Source organism: Nicotiana tabacum, chromosome 3 (genome assembly GCF_000715075.1).
Source record: "Nicotiana tabacum cultivar K326 chromosome 3, ASM71507v2, whole genome shotgun sequence".
NCBI classification, from domain to species: Eukaryota; Viridiplantae; Streptophyta; class Magnoliopsida; order Solanales; family Solanaceae; genus Nicotiana; species Nicotiana tabacum.
In genome coordinates this window covers 13,687,484-13,714,768 of record NC_134082.1, presented here as the reverse complement: position 1 = coordinate 13,714,768, position 27,285 = coordinate 13,687,484, and the positions used below count along the sequence as shown (strand labels likewise).

General features: G+C 43.5%; 1 long non-coding RNA gene across 11 annotated transcripts in view; it reads right to left on the bottom strand.

Annotated features, from left to right (window-relative positions):
- LOC107820172 (uncharacterized) overlaps positions 1–22,732 on the bottom strand; it is a 50,386-nt gene extending 27,654 nt beyond the window's left edge. For 2 of the 11 annotated variants that reach the window (XR_012707392.1, XR_012707397.1), the window contains exons 1-3: positions 22,549–22,713; positions 20,904–20,977; positions 20,348–20,659 (exon numbers count right to left, since the gene is read on the bottom strand). This is a non-coding gene — a long non-coding RNA (uncharacterized LOC107820172). Of the gene's footprint in view, positions 1–8,912; positions 9,184–20,087; positions 20,660–20,903; positions 20,978–21,212; positions 21,328–22,548 lie in introns of those variants that run through there. The other 9 variants (XR_012707391.1, XR_012707399.1, XR_012707400.1 and 6 more) reach the window with 8 other exon arrangements.
- Positions 22,733–27,285: the final 4,553 nt, after the last annotated feature.

Genomic DNA, 27,285 nt, shown 5'->3' with positions numbered 1-27,285 from the left:
GATTTAGTATGCAGTCGTTTAAACAAGCAAATTTGGTATCTTCTTTCTTTTATTTTTTAGAGACAAACATAATAGAAATGTAGTCACTTTAGGATATCCTTTAAAAATAATGAGACGAGCCTCGTCAAATAAAGATACACATTGCGGGGCCCTCAATAATCAATCATAATAAATACTTAGAATTTGGGATAGGCTGTCTAGTGAATTTTCCTGCCTTTTCCAAAAATAATAACGCGTTAGGCTCTTAGGCGCGACTTAATCAAATTATATTCTTAAACTCGGGTGCACATTGATGTGACCCAAATCCAAATCTCAACGGAGTCAAGATGTGTTGACAACCACGGGTGCATTGATTGCGACGTGGTTCGAGATGCATTTTTACGACGTTGCAATTCTATAAAAACAAATGATAATAATAAAAGCGGTTTTTAAAACATAATAAAGCACATAAGTCACAACATGTATTTAAATCAGATATTTAGCCATTATAACAATTTAAGCGACCGTGCTAGAACCACGGGATTCGAGGGTGCCTAACACCTTCCCTCGGGTCAACAGAATTCCTTACTTAGAATTTCTGGTTCGCAAACTTCAGTTGGAAAAGTCAAATAATTTCCTCGATTTGGGATTCAAGATAAACCGGTGACTTGGGACACCAAAAGCCAAACCTTTCCCAAGTGGCGACTCTGAATTAAAATAAATAATCCCATTTCGAATATTGTCACTTAAATTGGAAAAACTCCCCTCGCGCATTTTTACCCTTTGGGGCGGGGCGCGCAAAAAGGAGGTGTGACATTATTTTTGAAATGTTGCAGGCACAACAGTTGGCTATTGCTTAGCTACAAAGTCACCAGAAAACTCCTAGCATGGTAGCTCCGGGGACAGCTCCCCCAACCGGACAGGTACCGGAGAGATCGAGCAATAACGGGTCGATGACCGATCCTGTCATCGTAAAAATGCTCGAGGACCTCACCAAAAGGATCGAATCGGGCGAGAAAATGATAGAAGCCAACGATAAGAAGGTCGAGACCTACAACTGTAGGGTCGACCAGATTCCGGGCGCACCCCCGGTCCTGAAAGGTGTGGATTCAAGTTCATACAAAGGTCGTTCCCCGAGGAAGCGGCCCCGAAACCCATTCCAAAGAAGTTCAGAATTCCAGAACTCCCAAAGTACAATGGGACCTCAGACCCCAACAAACACGTTACTGCCTACACTTGTGCGGTAAAAGGCAACAACATAAAGGACAACGAGATCGAGTCCGTAATACTGAAAATGTTAAGGGAAACACTCTCGAAGGGGGCCATGATGTGGTATCACAACTTAGCTCCTAACTCCATAGACTCATTTGCCATGCTAGCAGACTCCTTCATAAAGGCGCATGCCGGTGCCATCAAAGTAGCAACGAGGAAATCCGACGTTTTCAAAATTAAGCAAAGAGAGAACAAGATGCTGCGAGAATTTGTATCTCACTTTCAAATGGAATAGATGGATCTACTGCCAGTCTCTGACGACTGGGCAGTGCAGGTTTTCACTCAAGGTCTAAACGAACGAAGCTCGATGGCTTCAAAACAGTTGAAACAGAATTTGATCGAGTATCCAGCTATGACCTGGTCGGACGTCCATAACCGGTACCAATCATAAATCGGGCTGAAGATGACCAGTTGGGAGCCTCCTCAGGCTCAGTATACCCAAGCAGGCTCCTGGAAAAAGAGCCAAAACCAAACAAAGAAAGATATCAGTCGTACATCGAAGACAGGAGAAACGCCCCGAGGCGCAACCCACCTCATAACGATCAAAGGATAGACCGAGGACAGGATCCTCGAGGACTCATCAATAGAGCCAGATTTGATAGGAACGCAGGGCCGGCGGGGGAACCCCACTTATCAGAATACAACTTCAACGTTAATGTATCCGACATCGTGTTCGCCATCAGTAAAATCAGAGACGCAGGTGGCCCAGGCCTGTACAGTCGAATCCTTCACAAAGGAATCATAACTTAGTGTGCAAGTTTCACAACACACACGACCACAGGACTGAGGATTGCCACCAACTTCGAAAAGAGGTAGCTCGACTACTTAACAAAGGCCACCTTCGGGAATTCCTTAGCGACCGAGCCAAAAATTAGTTCCGAGAAAGAGAGGCGGCCAAAAAGAACGAAGCAAATGAGCCACAACATGTCATCCACATGATCTTGGGAGGCGTCGATGCCCCGTAAAAACCCGTAATGAGAATGACAAAAATATCCATCACTAGATAAAAGCGAACCCGAGGATATATTCCCGAGGATGCCCTCACATTCGGCGAAGAGGACACCCAAACCTTGTCTTAACCTCACAATGACGCACTGGTAATCTCTTTCCTTGTAAATTCTTTTCAAATAAAATGTGTGCTCGTGAATCCAGGCAGCTTGGCAAGTGAAATCACCCTCCGAGTCATCGTGGCCGGCACGACCCAAAATGCCAAATTTGATGTCATCTAAGGGGACATGAGGTACAACGCCTTATTCGTCCGGCCGTGGATACACTGCATAAGAGCAGTACCATCCACTCTACACCAAATTATGAAATTCCCGAGAAAGGATAGGATCAAAACCGTCTACAGGGAATAGCATGAGGCAAAGGAGATATTCATGGTGCACGACGTGGCACCGACATTAGTACCTCCGCTCGCAAAAGAGATAAAGGGTAATCAAGACACACCTTCGATTAAACCCGATCAAACAAATTAAAGGACCGTACCACGTCCTCGTCTTGAGTAACTAGGACGTATCGGTCCTCGAAACGTCGCCGACACATCCTACACTAAGGTATAACCATCTCCTTTTTCATTTTGTATTTTGTGCTAACCCTTATGCAGGCGCCCGATCAAAGCAGTCAGAGCACCTTAAGGTTTCAAAGCATATGTTGCACTCTTTTCCTTAGACCAAGTTTTTATCTCGAAAAGGGTTTTACTGGCAAGGTTTTTAATGAGGAACCATCTGCGTACTACCTAAGGGAGACTTATCAAGTGTTCAAGGCTTCTTTTGCAATCAAACTAGAACACTGAGGGGCACCCCACCTCCTCCCAAAGGCGATCCGCTCAGAAAAGCCAAGAAAAGTCAAATGGGGTCATAGGAAAATGATGTACCGGGCCAAACGGTCGAATGAACCGTGTCCGTATAGCCGAGCCCCGGGCAGCAAAAACATGTACACTTGTATCCAACAATTGAAGAATATCTTTTATCAAAGCATATCTCACTCCAAAAGAAGCTCGGCACCCTCCACGAAAACTATTTCTCCGCCGAAAACGTCCCGAATACTCGAGGACTGGCGTCCACGATTCAACATTTGAATGACCTCCGGGTCGGGACTCCAAAATCATAAGCCCTCAGATGAGGCAACATGAAAATCTCAAAACATCTCCAACGTTGAAAGTACCCCGAATGCTCGAGGACTGGCGTCGAAATCTCAAAAAACGCACGACCTCAGGGTCGGGATCTCCAAAATCGTAAGCCCTCAACAAGGCAATACAAAGTTTGCAAATAATGGCTCCTAAGTCAAGAAACCCTCGACGACTCGGGGACTGCCGTCAAGCACCACCCCCATCGACTTATCAAAACTCGAGGCCCTAAGACCCTGAGCGGGCAGACTCGGTCTCGTAAGACCTACACAAGGCAGCAACTATATCTGTAAGACCTCAAGCAAGGCATGAACCACACTTGTACCAAGTGAAAAAATTGTAAGACCTTAACGACATGAAAAATTTGTAAGACCTCAACGACATGAAAAAACTGTAAGACCTCAACATCATGAAAAATCTGTAAGACCTCAAGCAAGGCATGAACCACACTTGTACCAAGTGACAAAAATGTAAGACCTCAATGGCATGAAAAAACCTGTAAGACCTCAATTGCATGAAAAACCTGTAAGACCTCAATGGCATGAAAAAACTATAAGACCTCAAAAGGCATGACAAACTTGTAAGACCTTACTAAAGGCAGGTTTTGGCTATATATCGAACTTGTAAGACCCCTAAAAAGGCATACCTTTGATATAGATGCCGAAACTATTTCACTCGGGACTCAAAGGCTCCGGCCAAACACAAGTGACTCCGACACACGGCTATACCAGCCAAATTAATGCGACTCGAGGACGCCCGACTATCGCTATAAGGCATAAGAGCCATTGTCGGCAGCTCGCACAGGCCTTCAAATTACTCCGAATCTACTTCAGAAAGAACCGATTAAACAGGCTACCCTCGGCATAGGCAAAAGAGTTTCGACCATATCAGCTCCAAATCACAGGCTTTGAGCTACTCAACCTCCGAGCCAAACCTCCTGAGGTGATCGAACATACCCGCAAGTTACTCGAAATCAAGGTTTTTCCCGAACCGACAACAAGTCAGGAAAAAATTAATTCAAAAGTCCTTAACGAGAGGAAAATAAAGCCTACATAAAAGGTCACATTGACCAAGCACGTAAGAGCCATTGTCGCCAGCCTAATGAACCTCAGGGCCACATACACAAAAGGTCGCATCGACCAAAAGCATAAGAGCCACTGTCGCCAGCTTGAAGTCTAAAATCTTGAGGGTCAAAATGAGCTTGAGTTGTAACATTATTCGGAGACTGGACCCAAAATAGTTAACTATATATGCCTAAGGGCAAAGCACATAAGAGCCATTGTCGCCAGCCTCAGGGCCACACACGTAAAAGGCCGCTTCGACCCAAGGTATAAGAGCGACTATCGCCAGCCCACGCAAATTCAAAAACGTGAGGGTTGATTGGGCTCGAGTCGAAACCCGACTCAGAGACTAAACCCAAAACAGTTAACTACACTTGCCTGAGGGCAAAGCGTAAGGGCCATTGTCGCCAGCCTAATGAGCCCTAGGCCATACACACAAAAGGTTGCATCGACCAAAAGCGTAAGAGCCACTGTCGCTAGGCTAAATTTTGGCCACTTGGAGGTCAAATAAGCTCGAGTCGATGCCAGACTCGAGGACTGAGCCCCAAAACAGGTGGCCTAAATATACCTAAGAGCGAAAGTACGTAAGAGCCTACGGGCCAGTCTAACGAACCCCGATGCCATATCACGACTCTAAGGATTCCTACCAACTCAAAGACCAGTCCACCTGGCCAAATTCAAGGCAGGAAAAAGATACAAAAGAAATAAAGCTACGAGGTTTACTTTCATACACATATGCGAAAAAGCGCAATATCCATCTACAAACATGCTACGAAAGTTCTACACACCGACGACAAAATCTATGCCCCCTCCCCCCGAGGGCTACGGCATGTCGGCCTCATCTTCGCTTTTTTTGGCATCGGGCAAAAACAACTGACCATCATGCTCGTCCGCCCTTGCTAGCGCCAATTCCTCCTAGAGGGCGAAGCCCCCAGCACAGATCTCTTCGAGGGTCTTTCTTCGAGATTTGCAGCGAGCATATTCTTCAACCCTCCCTTCACGGTCGAGGATCCTTCTCAGCTCGGCTTGAGCATCGGCAACATCCTTTGAATAGATCGCCACCTCCCAATCAGCTTTAGTCAGGCTCATTGCAGCTTCTGCCCGAGCATCAACGATCTTAGCCCTGACCTTCGAAAGCTCGGACTCAAGTTTCGCAATCATTTCTGCCTGAGCCGAAGCATTATCACGAGCCAAGCGGAGTTGAGCTTCAAAAGTGGGATCTTTAGCTAGGGCGTCCTTCCCCTCTAAAGCCTAAGCCTCCTCCCGAGCCTTTAGCTCATCATGCTCACACTTGTCCCGACCAACTTCATCTCGAAGGTGCTCTAAGGCCTTCGTCTTTTTCTGCAACTGAAATAGACTAAGTGTTAGTCTCAGGAACCAGGAGGCAGAATGCATGCTCGCCCTGGACAAAAAATTACCTACTCCTTCACATGGGTCTCGTAATTCAAGCTCCGGCCCACCTTACACTACAAATGTGCCAAGTCGATTTCTTTTTCACCACAAAGGAGCCTAAGGGATATCTCCCCATCCAAATCTTTATGTAGCCTGGCTTCACAATGAAGCAACCCGAACTTAAGCTTGTCGAAGGCCTACAAAAGAAACCCAATAAGAAAAGGAAGGCTCGAAGCTCTAAAGACCTATGCCGAAACTCACCACAAAGTGAAGCCGTTAGGCTTCCTCGAAGGTCGAGCGCATGCCTGCCAATCTAGTTCTTTTAGCCCAGAAAGAGTAGACTCCGGTCGAAGCACGGTCGCGCGGTGTACGCAACCTCGGGTTTCTAGTATCTCCTGAAGTATTATCGATGGAAAAAGAAGGCAACAGCAACGAAGAAACCCTCTTTCCAGAACCAGGAACCGTGGACACGGCAGGCTAAAACGATGTTTCTGCTCTGAAGCCCCGGTCTCGTTCTACCTTATTTTGAGCACCATCACCTTTAAAAGCATCTCTCCCTTAATTTCGTCGTTCTTCAGCCCGAGAGTTGGCAACCCTTCCTCCTCTCCGGAGAAGCACGGCCTCACCTCGAACGGCTCTTTGATGCCTACAACAGCAAGCTTAATACGCATGAAGGGAAAATGCCTCTCCAAATGAAGGAAGGGAGGGAAAAGTATAACACAGCACTCACTATGATGTTTCGCTTCCCATATGCCCGGGGACACAGCTCGCCACTTGCACTCGTCACAAGTTGAGTAGGTCGCCAACTTTTGGACCCTATCCGGCAAATCAGGAACGTCGCCTGGTGCCCATGAAATCGCTGCGGGAAAAGAAAAGAAGGCACGGTTCCAAAACCGGGCTTTCGTCATGGGCAGAACTAAGAAAGCACGAGATGCACCACTTACGAGTATAGTTCCATTCCTCAGGGAATGGCATGAGCTCCACGGGGATAATGTCAGCGGTCCGCACCTGGATGAAACAAATCATCCACCCCCGATCTCCATTTGATCATCGTCAACAACAAAAGGCGTGGTCGATCGGCATTGCAAGATCAACAAACCTCAATGGTGGAAGGGCCGGTACAGCCTGATAAGGTGACTAAGAGTAAAGTCAAGACCCGCCTTCTCCGCAAAAAATCTCAGCATCAGCACTGTTCGCCAAAATGAGGGATGGATCTGTGCCAAGGTAACCCGATACTCTAGGCAGAAGTCGAGCACAACCCTATCAAGGGGGACCAATGTGAAAGGGTATGTGTACACATTCAAGAATCCGTTGGCACGATCCGTGATGCCCTCACCCGAGGAAAGTATCTGTGGTACTACCTTTTCCCCCTATCCGCAGTCTTTTCTCACTAACTCAAGATGTTCTTCTCTTATCAAATAAGCAACCTTCAAGGCATACTCTCATTGGCCCTGAATTCCGGAGGCAGAGCTCTCCCCTCTCTGTTGGGCAGACCCCGATGCAGCGATCATGGTTACAGCAAAATTGGAGAACTAAAGCAGGAATATGTGCAAGTACATTAGTACTGAAATAACGAAAGGATTGATGCGGAAAGGGAAGGGCAACTACTTGAAATGGTGGGATCCCCTAAAAAGAAAAAAACGTCCATGTATATATATATATATATGGAAAAAACGGTGACGATCCGCTTGCCTCAAAACCAGCTAAAAGCACCATCTCTAGTCCTGAGGTGGTACCTGACCTCGAGGACCTCCATCAGGACAAGGCTAGGCTCCAGGAAGCCGATGATGCCTTTTCCAGCACCGAGGTGGTACCCGACCTCGAGGATCTCTATCAAAAAGAAGTTAGGCTCTGAAAGGCCAACAATATCATCTCCAGTCCTGAGGTGGTACCCGACCTCGAGGATCCCCATCAAATAGAAGTTAGGCTTTAAGGAGCCAACGATATCGTCGCCAGTCCCGAGGTGGTACCTAACCTCGAGGATCTCCATCAAAAAGAAGTTAGGCTCTGAAAGACCAACAACATCATCGCCAGTCTCGAGGTGGTACCCGACCTCGAGGACCCCCATCAAACAAAAGTTAGGCTTTAAGGAGCCAACGATATCGTTGCCAGTCCCAAGGTGGTACCCGACCTCGAGGATCTCCATAAAAATAAGTTAGGCTCTGAAAGGCCAACAACATCATCGCCAGTCCCGAGGTGGTATCCGACCTCGAGGATCTCCCTCAAAAGAAAGTTAAGCTCCAAGGAGCCGACAACATTGCGAGTCCCCAGGTGGTACCCGACCTCGAGTATCTCTATCAAAGGAAAGTTAAGCTTCATGGAGCCGACAATATCGCTAGTCCCGAGGTGGTACCCGACCTCGAGGACCTCGATCAGGACAAGGCTAGGCTCAAGGAAGCTGATAACGCCTTCGCCAGTACCAAGGTGGTACCCGACCTCGAGGATCTCCATCAAAGAGAAGGTTAGGCTCCAGGAAGCCAATGGCATCATTACAAGGCCCGAGGTGGTACCCTACCTCAGGGGTTTTTTTTGTCAAAAGGGAATCAGGCTCCAAGGAAATAAGCATTTAAACTCCACCCGTATGGGCTTGGCCTCGAGGTACCGTCTGAGATCGGACAAAACCTTTTTCAAGATCTATCTACAGCGCCTTAAGGCTATTCATACTAAGCCTAAAGCGAGTTTCCAGGTGGTCCAAATTTGAACGAACCTCCGCTCGGAGACTGCCCTCGAGAGATCAAAAGTAGTCCATGTCAACAGGCCTCCGAGCAAATTTCTTCTCAAAGGTTACCACAAAGTTTAAGTAATAAATCATGGTTTCAAGGCCCAAAATGTTACGTTCATTATACTCAAAGTCAAGGTCCCGGCGACCCGAGTTCATCGGCCCGATCCAGGTTCGATCCAAGGGATCACAAAAGGTTCCACGCAAGGCCATATTAATCAACCGAAGCCCAGAAAGAATACTCATACCCGGGATTGATATTGGCAACAGCAGACAGAGTCATGCATTCAGAGTCTCCACAAACATGAAAGAACATAGCAAACATCGAAGACAAATTAGAGAAATATCTTTGTATTCATGAAACATTCGATTACAAAAGCCCACGAGGGGTCCTTACATATGATTACAAAAGCTCACGAGGGGTCCTTACATATGATTACAAAAGCCCACGAGGGGTTCTTACATAGAAATAAAGAAGCAATTGAGTACATATGTAGTGAAAGCCTAGGACCTAGTCTACTCTCAACCTGTTCATCTCCGAGCACCACCTCCTCGAGCATACATCCTCGGCCATGATACGTTCGACTGCCACCTCCTCTAGGTTCCTAGCTCAATCCCATGGAGCAATATCTCTGAGGGCGAAGATGAAGAAGAGGAAAGCGGGAAGTCAAAGAAGAGGAAGGTGATGCAAAAGAGGCAGAAAAAAGAGACATAGCCCGCTGAAGCCAAAGGTTGAAGATTCGGCGGGCCTCTACCTTACTCGCACATTCGTTCTGGGTCCACCTTCCGAGATGTTGTGCCATGCGAGCTTAATGACTGGTTGTGCCATTTTATTCCTTGGGAAAAAACTAAAGGGATGAAGTGCCACACCAGACCGGGGTAGGAGAGTGAGCAGCAGTGTATAGTTCGAACACTCTCCCGAGCAGCGGTGTAGAGTCCAAATGTTCCCCCAAGTTAGAACAGGCCGACCCCCTTTATCTCATCACCTCGATCTAACGACGACACCCGTGATAGCCGTAACAATAACAACAACAATAATATAGTACAATCTCGCTCGACACAACAAAGCCTAGGTAGAAGGCCATGGCATGACTGATAAAAATGCCGCCATAAGACCTTAAGACCAGAGACCCCATACATGACGGGTAGAAATGGAGAAGGATAATGAGAATGGAAAGATAGGAACAGAAAAATGTTTAGAGGAACTTTGTTTACCGTGAAAATGTTAATAACAATTAAATTTGTTGATGGGACTCTAAAAATACGTGATCTATTTTTATGCTAGTTGTTTAAGCAGTTGATGCTAGATATGTGAAGATAAAAGATAAAATGCAAGCTAAAATGAGATTATGATTGAACCGGGGGGTTAGCTATTCTGGCCTCGGACTGGCCGATGAGGGGCCTCGAGGTCGATGCCTGGGCTCGAGCTCGAGCTATCGGGGATAATCGAGAAGGGGCTAACAGTTAGGATATGATTAAGGGAGGCTCTTTATGGCCAATGACAAGCGACAAATGAAGAAAACGTATGAAGGCAATAAATATGAGCAATAGTACTAGGAGAATACGGTAGAGAGAAGAGAGAGAGAGAGAGAAAGAGAATTATTATTTATCTCGTGTAGAATAGTTGGAGCAACAATAGGAGAGACTTACAAAATGGCAAGGATCCCCTTTATATTGGAGGAAAATCCCAACATAGTACAAAATACATTAATTATAAAGGTATGGAGATGGGACGGCTAGACGTAACACCTTGATACAGGTTCTGGGCAGGCCAGCTTTGTCAGACTTAGTCGCGTGCCTTGGGAATTTCCCATTTTTACTCTAGCCTCGATCGACATTCCCTTTAGGACTGGCCTCGACGAGTTTCGAGGGAGGGAACTCGGTCACAACTTCGCATCCTCGAGGCCTCTAGGTATTCTTCTGAAATGAACTAATAGCAAGAAATTGGGCCCTTTGATTTTGCCGCATACAGATAGTCTCCGTGTTCTCTAGAACGAAGCGATAGGAAATGATTCTGATACCTGACTCCTCGAGCTTCTTGTGACGATGTCATGCCAATGATGCAACCTATGGCATGAGTTTTCATGATAACCGAGACATACCATGGACTTGTCTTTGAGGACGCATGCACGAAAAGAGGATGTCTGAAGGCGTCACTGCAGGGGGTGGACCTTCGAGAGTAGACTAGGCCCTAGGCTTTTACTACGTGTATATTTTTGCTTCTTTGTTTCTGTGTAGAGACCCTTTGTAGGCTTTTGCAATCATATGTAAGGACCCCTCGAGGGATGTTGTAAGCAAATGTTTATGAATATAAAGATATTTCCTTGACTTTTGCCTTTAATACTTGCCATATTCTTTTGTATTTGTGGGAATTCTGAATGTATGCCTCTGTTGACGATTGTCAATATCTAACTTGGATGCGAGTATTCCTTCCGGTCTTTGGTTAATAGAATGGCTCCTTTCTGAGCCCACCGTTGTCCTCGGACCAAGCCTAAAACAATCTGATAGACTCGGGTCATCGGGACCCTCGAGTCACATGAAGATAGCGCATCGAACCTTGAAATTTTTTAGAGTGGTCTCTAAGTGAAGGTTAGCTTCAGGCACCCAGAGGTTTACTTTGAACTTGATGTAGATAACCTTTTAAGGCGTTGTAGATATGTCCCTGAGGAGGGGTTACCCATATTTAGGTGATGTCCTGAGGTCGAGCCCTCATGGACGGAGCTCGAAGTGCTTACTTTTCTTCTTGAGAGGAACCTTCAAGGTCGGATACCACCTCGGAACTGGAGATGATGTTGTTGGCCTTTTGAAACCTAAACTTCTCTTTAATGGAGGTCCTTGAGGTCGGGTACCTCCTCGGAACTCATATTGAAGTCATTAGCCTCCTGGGGCCTAACTTGGGTAGGTGGACCATTGTTGTTTCCCCACATATATATGGGGTTTCTCCCGCTTCTTGGGAGATCCCACTATTTTAGATAGTTATCCTTCCGCTTCGGTGTCAAGTCCATCGTTACCTTAGAACCAAAGTGTTTGTGTAGGTTCCCACTTCAGTTTGCTAGTCCCGCCATAGCCATGACTGCTACTTTAGGGTCCGCCCGGCAGATAGGAGAGAGTTCCACTCCCAGCGCTCAAGATCCATGGGATTTTACCTTGAAGACTATGTCTTCGATAAGAGAGGAACACCTTGAGTTGGTGAGAAGAGACTGCGGATGGGGCGAAGGGGTTGCGTTACAAGTGCTTCCTCCGGATGAGGGTATCACGGACCTTGCCGATGGATTCCTGAACGTGTACTTGTACCCTTTCGAGCTGGGCCCCCTTGATAGGGTCGTGCTCGATTTCTGTTTAAAGTATCGGGTTACTTTGGCGCAAATACATCCGTCATTTTGGCGAACAATACTGATGATGAGGTTCTTTGTGGAGAAGGCAGGGCTTGAATTCATGCTCAGTCATCTTGTCAGGTTGTACCGGCCCTTTCATCATCGAGGTCTGCTAACCTTGCGGTGCCGTTCGTCTATGCCCTTTGTTGTTGACGATGAGGAAGATGGAGATCGAGAGTGGATTAATCGGTTCATCCAGGGCCAGATGGCCAACGTTATTCCTATAGAACTTATGCCATTCCCCGAGGAGTGGAATTATATACGTGAGTGGAGCGTCTCGTGCTTTCTCAGATTTGCTCATGGTGGAAACTAGTTTAGTAATCATGTTTCTTCCTTTTCTGCAACAATTTCATGGGCGCCGGGCGAAGTTCCTGATCTTCCTGGTTGGGTCCGGAAGCTGGCAACCCATTCGATTTGTGACGAGTGTAGGTGGAAAGCTGTATCCTGGGGCAGATGGGAAGCAAAACATCATGGTATATGTGTGTACTGCTTTTTCCTTGTCCTTCGTACTTTTGGGAAGACATTTTTTCCTTTTCACGCATTAATCTTGCCGTCGTAGGTATCGGAGGGTCTCCAAAGGCGAGGGCATGCTCCTCCGGAGAAGGGGAGGGGTTTCCATCTTCTGAGCTAAAGGATGACAATAATAAACGGGATATGCATTTGCAGTGCGATGGCACTCACAGTAGGGCAAAATGGGGCCGAGCTTTTGAGGAGAAAACATCGTCCGAGCCTGCTGCACCCGAAGTTTCTGGTTCTGGAGAGTTGGTTCCTCCGAGAGTTTGTGCTTCGACCGGGGTTTATTCTTCCAAGTCCGAGGGGACTAGATTAATAGAGGTGTGCTCGGCCTTCGAGGAAGTCCGCTGACTTCACTTTATGGTGAGCTTTGGCACAGGCCTTCCGAATCTCACGTCTTCCCTTCCTTATCGAGTTTTTTCTTTAGCAGGCCTTTGACAGGCTTAGGTCTGAGTTGCTATGTCATGGGTCTAGGCTCCGGAAAGCTCTGGATTAGGGTAGGTCCCTTGGGCCCCTTTGTGAGGAGAAGAAAGTTGAGTTGGCGCACTAGCGATATGAGGCGTATCGGAGATCGAATTACGAGAGCTATTTGATGAAGCAGGTAACTTCCCGTACCGGGTGAGTACATATTTCACTTTTTAACTTCTCAGGTTAATTCTTCGCCTATCCTAACTACAAAAGAAGACATAGGCCCTGGAACGCCTTAGGGGTGAAGCCGACCGAATCAGGGGTGACTGTGGCGAGCTAAGGGCTCGGGCGCATGCTCAAACTTCAGAGGAGAAAGGTGCCTTGGCTAAAGTTCCTGCCTTCGAGGTCCAACCTGTATAGCTCGTGATAATGCTTCAGTTCAAGCAGATATGATCACAAAGCTCGAATCCGAACTTTCGAAGGTCGGGGCTGAGATCATTGATGCTCGGGCCGAAGTAGCAATAAGTCGTACTAACACTAATCAGGAGATGGCAATTTATTTGAAGGATGCTACCGATGCCTAAGCCAAGTTGAAGAGGGTTCTCGATCATGAAGAGAGTATCAAAGAATATGCTCGTTGCAGATCTCGAAGAAGGGTTCTCGAGGAGATCGGTGCCAGGTGTTTTGTTCTCCCGCAAGAGTTAGCGCGAGCGAGGGCGGACGAGCGTGGTGCTCGGTCACTCCTGTCCGATGCCGAGGAGAGCGAAGATGGGGTTGGTAGGTCGTAGCCCTCAGGGGTAGGGCGTAGACTTTGCCATTTTGTATGCGATATCTTCAGGGTGTGCTTGTAGATGGAGAATGCACTTTTTCTCGTATGTAAATAAAAGAAAACTTGAGGTTTTATTTCTTCTGTACCCCTTTCTGTTCTGCTTCTGATGAGGTGGACTAGTTTCAGAGTTAGTGAGAGTCCCTAGATTCGTGATATGGCCCTAGGGCTCGTTAGGCAGTCTCGGGGGCTCTTACGCGCTCGGTCAATGCGACCTTTAGTGTAAGCTAGAGTTAGAGCTCTTATGATTTTGCTCAACTATTTTGGGTTTAGTCTTTGAGTCGGGCTTTGACTTGAGATCATTTGACCCTCAAGCTTTTGCGTTTGCATGGGCGAGCGACAATGACTCTTACGCTTTGCCCTTGGGCATTTGTATTTTAACTATTTTGGGTTCAGTCTCCGAGTCGGGTTTCGACTGGAGCACAATTGACCCTCAAGTTTTGTATTTGCGTGGGCTGGCGACAACGGCTCTTAGACTTTGCCCTTAGGTATGTATAGTTAACTATTTTGGGTCCAGTCCCTGAATCGGGTGATGACTCGAGCTCATTTTGACCCTCAAGCTTTCAAAGTTTAAGCTGGCGACAGTGGCTCTTACGCTTTTGGTCATTGCAACCTTTTAGTGTGTATGACCCTAAGGCTCATTAGGCTGGCGACAATGGATCTTACGCTTTTCCCTTAGGCATATGTAGGTTTTGTTTTCCTCCCGTTAAGGTCTTTTTGAAATGATTTTGCCTGACCCATCGTCGGTTTGGGAAGAACCTTTTCAAGTTATTTGCGGTGATGTTCGAGCACCTCGGAAGCTTTGGCTCGTAGGTTGAGTAGCTCGAACCCTTGTGATTTGGAGCTGAGATGGTCGAAGCTCTTTTTCCTGTTGAGGGTAGCCTGTTTAACCGGTTCTTTTTGAAGTAGATTCGAAGTAATGGCCAATGATTTTGTAGCGACGGTCGGGCCCCCGAGTCACATTAATTTGGCTGGTACAGCCGTATGACCGTAGTCATTTGTGTTTGGTCGGAGCCATTTTTGGTCCCGAGTGTAGTAGTTTAGCTGTCTATATCGAGGGTATGCCATTTCGGGAGTCTTACAAATGCGATATATAGCCTAAACTTCAGGATTGAGTTTATGCCTGTAGTACGGTCTTACAAAGTTTTCATGCCTTGTGAGGTCTTATAGTTTTGTTGATACTTGGTACAAGTATGATTCATGTATTGCTTGAGGTCTTATAGTTTTCGTTGATACTTGGTACAAGTGTGATTTGTGCCTTACTTGAGGTCTTACAGTTTTTGTTGTTGCCTTGTGTAGGCCTTACAAGACCGAGTTTGCCCGCTTGGGGTCTTATGGCCTCGGGTTTTTAAATGAATGGTGATTGGTGACAGTCACCGAGTCATCTAGTTTGCTTCATCTCGAGAGCCATTACTCGTAGGCTCGGAATTGCCTCATTGAGGGCTTATGATTTTGGAGATTCCGACCCTGAGGTCATGCATTTTCTGAGTCTGTGATGCCAATCTCCGAGTGTTCGGGATATTTTTCCTTTTTGGAGATATTTCGTGATTTCTGTGATGCTTCGTTGAGGGCGTATGAGTTTGGAGTTCCGACCCTGAGGCCATGCGGGTGCTGAGTTATTGATGCTAATCTCTAAGTATTTTGGGTCGTCCTCGGCGGAATGATCTTTGCTATGAAAATGCTGAGTTTCCTTTGGAGTACGAGATGTTTTGGCAAAAGATATTCTTTGATTGCTTGGCATAAGTACATGTCGTTTTGCTACCGTGAGTCCGGCTTATGCGGACACAGTTCATTTGACTATTTGGCCCAGTACATCATTTCCTATTGGAACCTTGTTCGTCGTTCCTTGGTTTTTCTGAATGGATGACCTCTCGAGGGGGTGTCCTCCAATGTTCAGGGTTGATTGCAAAAGACGCCTTGTACGCTTGTTGGATCCTCCTTAGATAGCATATGGACGTTGCCTCGTTAAAAACCTTGTCGGTGAAACCCTCTTCAGGACAAAAGCTCGGCCGAAGGAAAAGAGTGCAATGGATGCCTTTAAGGCCTTGAGATCTTCAAGTTGGGTTAGCACTTTTGACTGCCCTGATCGGGCGCCTGCATATGGGTTAGTGTAAAATAATGAAAACGGGAGGTGGTCCTACCTTATCGTGGGATGCGTCAGCGATGTTCCGAGGTCTAATGTGTCCCTATTGTTTGGAGCGAGGACTCGGTACGGTCCTCCGCTGTGTTTAATCGGGCTTAGCCAACGACGCAGTTTGATTATCCTTTGGCTCTTTCGAGAGTAGAGATATTGGTACCGGCACTATGTTACGTACTGCGAACACTTCCCTTGCCGCGTGTTGTTCCGCGATGATGGTTTTAACCCCATCCTCTGTAGGAAATTTCATCATTAAGTGGAAGGTGGATGGTGTCACTCCCATGCAGTGTATCCGTGGTCGCCCGAATAAGGTGTTGTATTTCATGTCTCCTTCAAAGACATGGATTTTAACATTTTGGGTCGTGCCGGCCACGCTGACTGGGAGAATGATCTCTCCTTTCATTGTTTCGATCGCCATGTTGAATCCGTTAAGGACTCGAGTGGCGAGAATGATTTGGTCTAGCAGTCTGAGCTGCTCTATCACCCTCGACCTGGTAATGTTGGGAGAGCTACCTGGATCCACGAGCACATGTTTTATTCGAAATGAATTAACGAGGAAAGAGGATACCAGGGCACCGTTATGAGGTTGGGACGAGGTTTCAAAGTCCTCCTTGCTGAATGCGAGGGCATCTTCGGGTACGTATCCCCGAGTTTGCTTTTCTCTAGTGATGGATATTTTTGTATTTCTCATCACGGGTTCGTGGGGAGTTTCGACGCCCCCTAATATCATGTGGATAACATGTTATGGCTCATTTGCTTCGTTATTCTTAGCCGCCTTTCTTTCTCGGAGTTGAATTTTAGCCCGATCGCTCAAACATTCTCGGAGGTGACCTTTATTGAATAGCCTGACTATTTCCTCTCGGAGCTGGTTTCAATATTCGATCCTATGGCTGCGTGTATTATGAAGTTCACGTACTAACTTGTGATTCCTTCTGGGAAGGATCCGACTTAATAGGCCTGGGCCATTTGGCGTCCCTGATTTTGTTGATGGCGAACACGATGTCTGATACATCAATGCTGAAGTTATATTCTGATAGGAGAGGTGCCCCTGTTGGCCCCGTGTCCCATCGAATCCGCCTCTGTTGATGAGTCCCCAAGGGTTCTATCATCGGTTCACCAATCGATCGTTGTGAGGCGGATTGCGTCTCGGGGCATTCCTCCTATCTTTGAGGCACAGTTGATACCTCTCTTTGTTTGGTTTCGACTCCTTCGCCAGGAGTCTACACGGATATACTGAGCCCAAGGGGGCTTCCAGCTGGTCATCCTCGACCCTGATCTTTGACTGATACCGGTTGTGGACGTTCGACCAGGTTACAGCAGGATACTCGATCAGATTCTCTTTCAGCTACCTTGAGGCCACTGAGTTTTATTCATTTAGGCCTTGAGCGAAGGCCTGCACCTCTCAGTCGTCAGAGACCGGGGGTAGTTCCATTCATTCCATTTGGAAGCAAGATACGAATTCTCGCACCATTTCATTCTCCCTCTACTTAATCTTGAATACGTTGGACTTACTTGTTGCTACTTTGACGGCACTAGTGCGTTCCTTTATGAAGGAGTTTGCTAGAATGGAAAATAAGTCTATGGAGTTAGGAGCTAGGTTGTGATACCATATCATGGCCCCCTTCGAGAGCATTTCTATGAACTTCTTCAGTAACACGGACTTGATCTCGTCATCTTTTATATCGTTGCCTTTTACTGCACACATATAGGCAGTGACGTGTTCGTTGGGATCTGAGGCCCCGTTGTATTTTGGGAGTTCTGGCATGCTGAACTTCTTTGGAATGGGTTTCAGAGTCGCTTCCTCTAGGAACGGCCGTTGTACGAACTTCTTCGAATCTACACCTTTCAGGACCGGGGGTGCGCCCGGGATTTGGTCGACCCTGAATTTATAGGTTTCGACCTTTTTGTCATTGTCTGCTATCATTTTCTCGCTTGACTCGATCCTTTTGGTGAGGTTCTCGAGCATTTTTACGATTGCAGGATCGGCTACCGATCCGTTGTTGCTCGATCTCTCCGGTACCTGTTCAGCCGGGGGAGTAGCTTCCGGTGCTACTGTGTTGGGAGTCTTCGGGTGGCTTTGTAGCTGAGCGATAGCCGGCTGTTTTGCTGGTAACATTTCAAAAATAACATGAAGACTAACTTCCCGTTCTTCCCGAGCGGGGGCTTTTTGGGCTTCCTGTTGAAGTGTGAGGTTTAGTCGACCTGATGTGCGTCTTGCGAACCCATGTCCGCAGGAATCAGTCCAGGTGCGTTGTCGGGGTTCTGTGGTGGTGCGCCAATAATTGGAACAGCCACACCGTTTTCTCCGTGATTTTCAAGGTTGTCGTTCTCAACTCTGTTCACTAAGCCAGAGATTTTGACCTGAAATCGAAGATCTTGGACAAGAAAAAGTGTGAAAGATAACTTGCGTTGTGTAATGAAACCAGAAAGAAAATAATCACTATTATTTTTAGCCCTACGGTGGGCGCCAAACTATTTACCGTGAAAATGGTAATAACAATTAAATTTGTTGATGGGACTCTAAAAATACATGATCTATTTTTATGCTAGTTGTTTAAGCAGTTGATGCTAGATATATGAAGATAAAAGATAAAATGCGAGCTAAAATGAGATTATGATCGAACCGGGGGGTTAGCTATTCTGGCCTCGGACTGACCGATAAGGGGCCTCGAGGTCGATGCCTGGGCTCGAACTCGAGCTATCGGGGATAATCGGGAAGGGGCTAACAGTTAGGATATGATTAAGGGAGGCTCTTTATGGCCAATGACAAGCGACAAATGAAGAACAAGTATGAAGGCAATAAATATGAGCAATAGTGGCGGGAGAATACGTTAGAGAGAAAAGAGAGATGGAGAGAATTATTATTTATCTCGTGTAGAATAGTTGAAGCAACAACAGGAAAGCCTTACAAAATGGCAAGGATCCCCTTTATATAGTAGGGGAATCCCAACATAGTACAAAATACATTAATTATAAAGGTATGGAGATGGGACGGCTAGACGTGACACCTTGATACAGGTTCCGGGCAGGCCGGCTTTGTCAGACTTAGCCGCGTGCCTTAGGAATTCTCCATTTTTATTGTAGCCTCGATCAACATTCCCTTTAGGAATGGCCTCGACGATCTTTGAGGGAGGGAACTCGGTCACAGCTTCGTGTCCTCAAGGCCTCGAGGTATTCTTCTGAAATGAACTACTAGCAAGAAATTGGGCCCTCTAATTTTGCCGCATACACACTTGGATAAAAAGATATCATGGAAAGGCCCCATTTATAGGGGGTGATAATGCGGCCAACAATGACATCAATGCCTTTGAAAGACGAATCGACAGTCACAATCAATACGCCGTTGGAAATTGGATCGACGGTGATACGGTCACCTTGAAGAATGGCGATCGGCAGCACATTGAATGACGCTGAAAAGACAAATCCGTGGGATGTAACGGTTATCGTGAAGCTTTACATCGTAGGTATGATATCGTCAGCGTGACATCACCGCAAGAAGTCCGAAGAGTTGAATGTCAAAATCGTTTCTTATCACTCCTCTCTAAGAAACGCTGGGACTATTTGTGTACGGCGAAATCGGAGGGTCCAATTTCTCATTATCAAAACACCTCAGAAGACCATCTCGACATCTCAAAGCTACAAGGTTATGATCGAGTCTCCTACCTTGAGGTTCATCGGCACTCGGTCTTAGGGTAATGTTGACCATGGTCACAGTAGAAACGGGGATTTCCCAAGGCACGCAGCTAGGACTGACAGAGCCTAGCGAGCTACTCTAAGACCCGAGTCAGGGTGTCATCTAGACGTCACATCTCCATATCTTTGTAATTAATGCTTGTTGTACTATTATGGGATTTTCCTCCTGTATAAAGGGGATCCCTATCACTTTGTAAGGGTTGGTCACTTCAGTTTCTCCAGCTGCTCCATAAGAAATATAGAAGAACACTCTCTTTGCTCTCTCATACTCTCTCTTGATATTATTGCTTTTATTTATTGTCTTCATACTTGTTCTTCATTTATTGCTTATCATTGGCCATAAAGAGCCTCCATTGATTTCATTATAATCGTTAGTTACATAGTTGCTGCCTTCGATCGTTCATAATTGAGCTTCGGGATCGATTTCGAGGCCCAGAGTCGACAAACCCGAGGCCTCGAGTAACCAACCCATCGGTTTGATTATAGCTTTCTCGTTAACTTTATTTCGTCTCTAAATCTCATATACTTAGCATCAACTGCTTAACAAACTAGTATAAAAATAGATCACATATTTTTAGAGCTCCATCTACAAATTTAATTGTTATTACCATTTTCACGGTAAACCCTCCATCACAACATCTTTAGTAGGACCAACAAGTTGACCAAACTCATTGACCACAATTAACTTACGTTCACTCCTTCCATGTACACTTAGCATCCTTGTTTTACGTCTTTATTTTTAGTTAGTACAAGATCCTACAATAATAAAAATCAAAAGTATCCTCCAATTTAGTAAAATAGATATAGGATGTCAATATTTTAATATAAAATCTAAATGTTCTTACCTTGTTCATTTACTATAGGAGTATTAGCATCCAATTGCACTTCTTGCTCTACTGATTATGTTGTAGGGGTGGTTGAATCACTTTGTAAATGGGCTCCTACCCTCTGATGTTTTGGCATTGGTAGCAAATGTTCTTCCATTAAATTTTTCAGAACCTGACGCTCTTTAGTTAATCGTATAAAGCTAGCTAGAATATTCGTTTTTCTGGTCCGCAACAACCTTTTTTTATTTGCCAAAGATGTAAGTGTTCCAGCTTGAACATATGTCGGGCTTTCCACTTTTTTCTTTTGTCTTGTACCTTCTTGAATCATGACTACAATTTTGAAGCAAATAAAGATATCAGTATCAGTGGTGGTAAAGAGGGAATGAAAATTATCAAGAGCAGAACTATCTTTGAGATGATGACACCATAGAAATCAGAAGTTCAGAAGTTTATTTCATCTTTGAAATGAAGATATCAGCAGAAGTATTTGATGGTGTTCCAACAAATTATTTTTTATTTCAAATAGTTTATACTATTGTGATCAGATTTCAAAAAAAGGGAAAACTACTCTTACCTCCAATCTTTCTCAGCCATACTAACAAATTCAATGACGACAATATTCTCTTCACGTAACTAATTTGCAACACCCTGAAAAAAATGGTAAGAAGGCATAAGAGGTTATTATGATGGTCTAAGAGAGGAGCGGAGACATGAGGACCAAGGCAACCAATGACAAGTAAAGACACCAGCACACGTTTCCAATTACATATCACACTTTTCAGAATTTAATCATAATTGACATGGAAGAAATAATTAATTTACAATCTACAAAAATTGAATTACAGAATAACCAAAAAAGGAAATCAGATCAAGTATAAGCAACTAATTGTAGAGTTTTTCAAACTAGCTTGAAGAGATGTTGAAGCTTGAAGGCTATTCACATAGTATCATCTACACACTATGATATTGGATATTACGACAACACCATTTTCAGCGAGCTGCAAAAATTGAGAATACATAAATCAGTTACTTTTTTTAAAAGTAATAAAATTCAGTAGTCAAAATCTAAAACATTAATAAAGTAGCATGATTTAAGAGGATTTATTTTGGTTATTTTTGGTTGGTATGATTAAAATAGAGACACAAAACAGATTGAAGTATATAAAAACCAAAATTCTCATAGTCCTCTGTACAATATGGAGATAAAATCCAATCACACATGTAGCAACATAGAAGTAGTACCAATTATGTGCACTTATAAACAATTAGACAATTGAATACTACTCTCTGTTAAACAACTTCACTCATTCCCGAGGCCTTAAAATTTCTAGTTCACAATTGAAAAGTTAATATTGATACATAAAAATGTCATATGTACGTATCTCATCAACTAATATTTTTTCCTCATCCTACTTCCATGAACTATTATCTATTTTAAGGGCACTACTAATCACAGTGTAAATCAAGAATTGAGTAGAGGACAAAAACTACATCCATACTTAAAACTTGTTCATTCATTGTTATGAGAAAAAGAATAGCACTTTCATACACAAAGTTACAACTAGAGGTTTAAAACTAACACTAATAAAATTAACATTAACATACTTTTCTCTTCTCCAGTCACACCAATCATTAAGATAAAAGAATAAAATCTTTCTTTCCACATGGAACAGTTCTATGAGAAAACACACATACATTACATTACTTAACATACCCCTCAGGCCTCAACACCCATTTTAGAACAGAAGAGCAAAACCATCAGAAAACCAATCAAAAAAGTGAAATCTCAAGATATAATCAACAATTTTCTCTAATTAAGTTTTAGAATTTTGTCGACCTCAACGATGGAGTTTCGAAGGGTATTCCTTCCAAACAGCAGTAAACTCAATATTTAGTACAAAATCAACTTTGAATAAAATTTTGGTTCAAAGAATTGAAATTCAGCTTCTCAAACACCAATTTTACTAAAACCCCAAATTTAAGCAATCCTCTTTAATTTTTTATCATAGAATGTTTCACGGGGTTCTCAAATCCTCACCAAATTTGAGATAAAGGCTTTAAACAACACAAAAATTAAATATCAAACATAAATTAGAACAAAACATAATGACTTCATAGAAACTCATTTGTGTATTTTGTAAGCTTTTTCAAAAACCCTTGAATGGTAGATCTAGAGACAGAGAACTTTTAAGCTATGGAGGAGAGAGAATCATGCACACCTATTGTGGTAGAGAACGATATGTATACTTGATCGAAAAATTCCTTTGCTGGATATGGGTTTGAAGAAACCTTCAATTCACTGGAGGGTTTTTTCTCATGAAGTTCTCAATGAAGAGAAAGGCGTAAGAAGACCACTCTTTTGATATGTATACTTTAGATTTTGGTATTACTTTTTAATTATAAAAATGGGAATTCGCGGGTTTAGTGAAATTATTGGAGGGAAACTAAATTGTCCCAATAATATTTTTTAGAAAGAATCGTCCCCACAAAGTTATTTTACCATACTGTCTTCATAGACATCTTTGTCGCAACGGTTATGGTACAAATGCGATGGTTTAGTTTCAGTACTGTCTTAATAGGCCTAAGAGGCTATTACAATAATTGTAACCCTTGCAATAGACCATCTATTGCAAGGGTTACATAACCGTTGCTAAATAACCGATGCAATTAGTGTAATTTCTAGTAGTGGATGTTGGCTATTTTTTGGAAAAGGAATGCTTATAGTGTATCCATTACCTGATAAAACGATCTTTTTCGGTAAAAAAAAATGATCTTTCCCTTGTATTTATAAATCTAAGATCTATTTATGGATAATAAATACCTTTTAATTTAATTAATTTACATAGCAACAATTTATCCATCATAGCTATGCCAAATCTCAACTCTCTCTCTCTCTTCTCCCTCAACTCTCTCTCATTTTACCTCTCTCTTCACCCTCAGCAAGGCCGTTGGCCATCTTCTCCAGCGGAGCTCTACTGGAACCCAACCAAATAGTCGTCTCTCTCTCTCTCTCTCTCTCTCTCTCTCTCTCTCTCTCTCTCTTCCCTTCTCTCATCTCCGCCATCAGATCCAGCCGCCTCTCTCTCTCTCATTGCCACCGTTAGATCCAGATCTAAAAAATTACGAAGTTGCGATAGGTCAATTACCGACGGCAAAAATAATGGAGTAGGAAGATCGAAGGGGTCACCAGATCTGGATCTAACGGGGATGCCGGAATCCATGGCTTCTTCTCCTTCTTTGTATCTCACATTTGAGCGTATTCGTCTGACCGAAAACTTATTCCTCCACCATTGCTTTTCTAATCAGAAAAAGAAGTCCCCTCTTTCTCCTCCACTATCTTTCACCTTGAAATATTATTGTATAAATATAGTGTATTTTTTGTATTTCGTCAGAGATCTAAAGTGTATTTTGTTTTTTGGCCGTAGATCCGACAGGATTTGACTGTATTCTTTATTTTCAAATATAATGTATTTTGTATTCTCGTCGGAGATTCGACCGGATTTGATTGTATTCTTCATTTTTAGTATAAATACTGTATATTTTTTAAAAGATTTGAATGTATTTTTTCATTATTTTAGGGTAAATACAGTGGTATTTTGTATTTCGCCGGAAATCCGATCGACTTTGATTGTATTCTTTATTTTTAAATATAGTGTATTTTGTGTTTTTGTCGGAGATTTGACTGGATTTAACTGTATTCTGTATTTCATCATTTTTAGTGTAAATACATTCAAATACAGTCGAATACATTAAATTTTGCAACATCAAATAATGTTGGATACAACTGAATGGTATATTCAAATACATTTAAATACACGTGAAAAAAAATTAATAAAAGATTTAAAAAGGTGAAAAGTGTATTCAAATACACTCAAATACAGCGCATTGTCAAAAACTAGCTACGAAATATAAATACATAAAATGTAGCCACATATTGTTAAAAGGCCCCTTAATAATGTAAATATTTTTGAAAGTTCCCTTTTTAATCTTAACTGATATGATCCTCAAAATGACACTTTCATTGCAACTGTATAAACAAATACAATTCCAGCGAAATTTCAAGAAAATGTAAAAACGAAAACAAATACTATTATGAACTAATACTTCATTATTAAGGATAATAAAAACTCAAATCAAAAACTCTTTTTTGAAAAATTTAAAAATATCCTAAAACAACCTATAATGTTGTTTGCTCATCTATTCTCCAGTTTTACTTACTCCAACTCAGACAATGCACTCTCTAGTCCCCGTATCCCAAGTCCCCGCAATTTTCTAGAAGTTGATCTGCCTTATTCGAATATGTATTCCTAAAATAATCTTGTTATAAAAATTTATTTATTGGTTCAGTTCTTAAAATGGTGATATGCTTATATAAAATCATGGGTATGCCACTGGTCCCGGATAGTCTAAGAGGCTTTATAGTCACTTACGTTTGGTTGTAACAGTTTAACCCAAAAACTAATTATAAAATAACCAATTGAATTTATATTTTGAGGCCACTAGCAAATAGATTTATCCAAAGTGCTTTCAATGAAAATAGAAAATAATATTATAATCAAAACATAATTAAAATGCGTAATAAAGAGATTCTTATTGAATGCCAGCCTTCAATGTCGCTACACAATATAATCCTTCGAGGATATCTTTGAGAAAATAATTTTAAAGGAAGCTATGTATAGTCTAGTCCTAGTTTTAGTGTCGCGTCAATAAGTATAAAATGTATATAAGAAGAATATATTATTGAAAAATAGCAATTGACATTAAACTAAATTTAATATTTGTTTAAATGATAAAAATGAATGTTATTACATTGATGTTTACCTCAAAAATACGAGTAACAATTAAATTTGATTAGTGGTTTTAAAGATATGTGATTTAGTTCAATACCAATTAATAATCAAGAAATATGAAGTAGAAATGAAAAATAGAAGTGAATCAAACCAATGTTACTTAGCAGCAGTGACCTCGAGGTGGCTTAGGGCAGTAAGAATAATTAAGTAGGAAAAACAAAGTAAGAACAATAAAGCTAAAGGACAATTCTGATAAACAGTAGGCAACAAGTAGAGAGTATATTCTTTTCTCAATGATCAGATCATCTTACAAATGATTGGGGTCCCCTTTAAATAATAGGAGAACCCTAAATAAGGAATATTTCTATTTACAGTAAGGAATATTCTTGGTACAACTGTCTAACCGCCTAGTACGGAATCGTACAACCCTTTTTTGGAATTTGTGTCATGACTTTGGGGACGTGGCAGGAATCTAGCTCATTCTGGTACAAATACATAACGGTACTATTTCGGGCTCGAGCATGCTTGGCCTTGATATTCCTCGAACTCCTATCTCAGAACATTGCACTCTGTCTTCGAGCTCGAGTATGGTCCACTGGTCTCAAACTCGACCTCTCCCGGACTTGGGCCTAGAACGGACCGTCGAGCCTGTAAATCGGAGGTATGCGATTTTGACCATGTAGAGATAGTTCTCGCGTTTCTTAGAATAAGATGATAAGAAACGATTTGAACCTCGATCCTCAAGAGTCTATAATGATGATGTCACTCTCGTGACGTAGGCGCTCGAAGTGACTGAAATGTCCCGTCGGTTTGCTTCCCCAAAACATTAAATGCCCGGGAGTATTGGTCGGCCACCAGTGTTGTTGAATCGTCGCCGCCCATCTATAAATATAAGGTCCTACCTTTAAGAAAGTTTCACTTCAATTTTCAAGCATCTCTGAACCTCCTCCAAACCTCTCTCTCTTAATATGTTCCCTTTTATTTTATGCTACTACCGTCTTCTTAGTACCGGAAACAACCAGGCCTCGTCATCTTTTGTAACCCAAAACCATGGCGAAAACTTCTAAAATAGTCCCTCAAAAGGAAAAGGCATCATCTTTTTCTACTTTCCGATTGGCCGTCGATAAAGCGCCGACCCTCCATGAAATTGTTCCAACCACTTGCATTTTAAAGAAATACTTCGATGTCGAAAACACCACCTGCAGTACCTGGCCGATGTGAAAATGCATCGAGGTACCTTTGTTAGATAAAGGAGAAGCATCTCTAGGTTCTGAGGAAGGAGTGTGGTCGGGGGGACGAGGTTACTATACAGATCCCTGCTCCCCTATAGAGCATCACAACTCATGTGGAGGATTTTTTAAGTATTTATACTTACCCCTTCACACTGGGTCCCCTCGATCCGGTGGTGATTGATTTCTGTAAAAGGTATGAGGTCACCCTAAGGCAGATCCACCCTTCCTTTTGGTGCATCGTGATTATGTTGTGCTATTTTTCTAGCAAGGCCGATGGACTGGAGTTTACCCTCCATCACTTCATCAGATTGTATCAGCCTCAACTTTTTCGTGGACTGATCAAGCTCTAACGTCGATCCAAGAAAGCCTTTTTTGCCAGTGATGACGAGACCAAAGACCGAGGCTGGATGAGTCTATTCATCCGAGTGAAGACTTTGAACATCATCCCCGAGGAACAAATGTCGTTTCCTGCGAGATGGAACTTCTGACGTAAGTAAAAAATTCATTTTTCAGTGTTCCCTTGTGTTTTGTTCTCGCATTATGTGATGGCTTCAACCTTTTCATGCAGCTGATGCTTGGATGCCACATGCAATCCCTGACCTCGAGGACTGGGTCAAGAAGTTGGCCGCGACCTCCTCGTATGACGAGCGCAAATGGCGTGACTTGTCGAGGGGTAAATGGGAGGCCAAACATCATGGTAAGTTCTCATTCAAAATTTCGATATATTTCTCCTATTAATTATGCCACCTGACTCAGGCTTGTTTGCAGGCATAGGATATGTCTCCGAAATGAGGCCGGACTCGTCCGGGGAAGAGGCCGAGTCCCCGATCCTGAAAGTGGGGAAAGGCAATAGAAGAAAGAGGGTTTCGAAGCCCGAAAGAACCTCAATATAAGAAAGCCCCAGCTCGAAGGTTACGAAAGAGATTTGCTCATG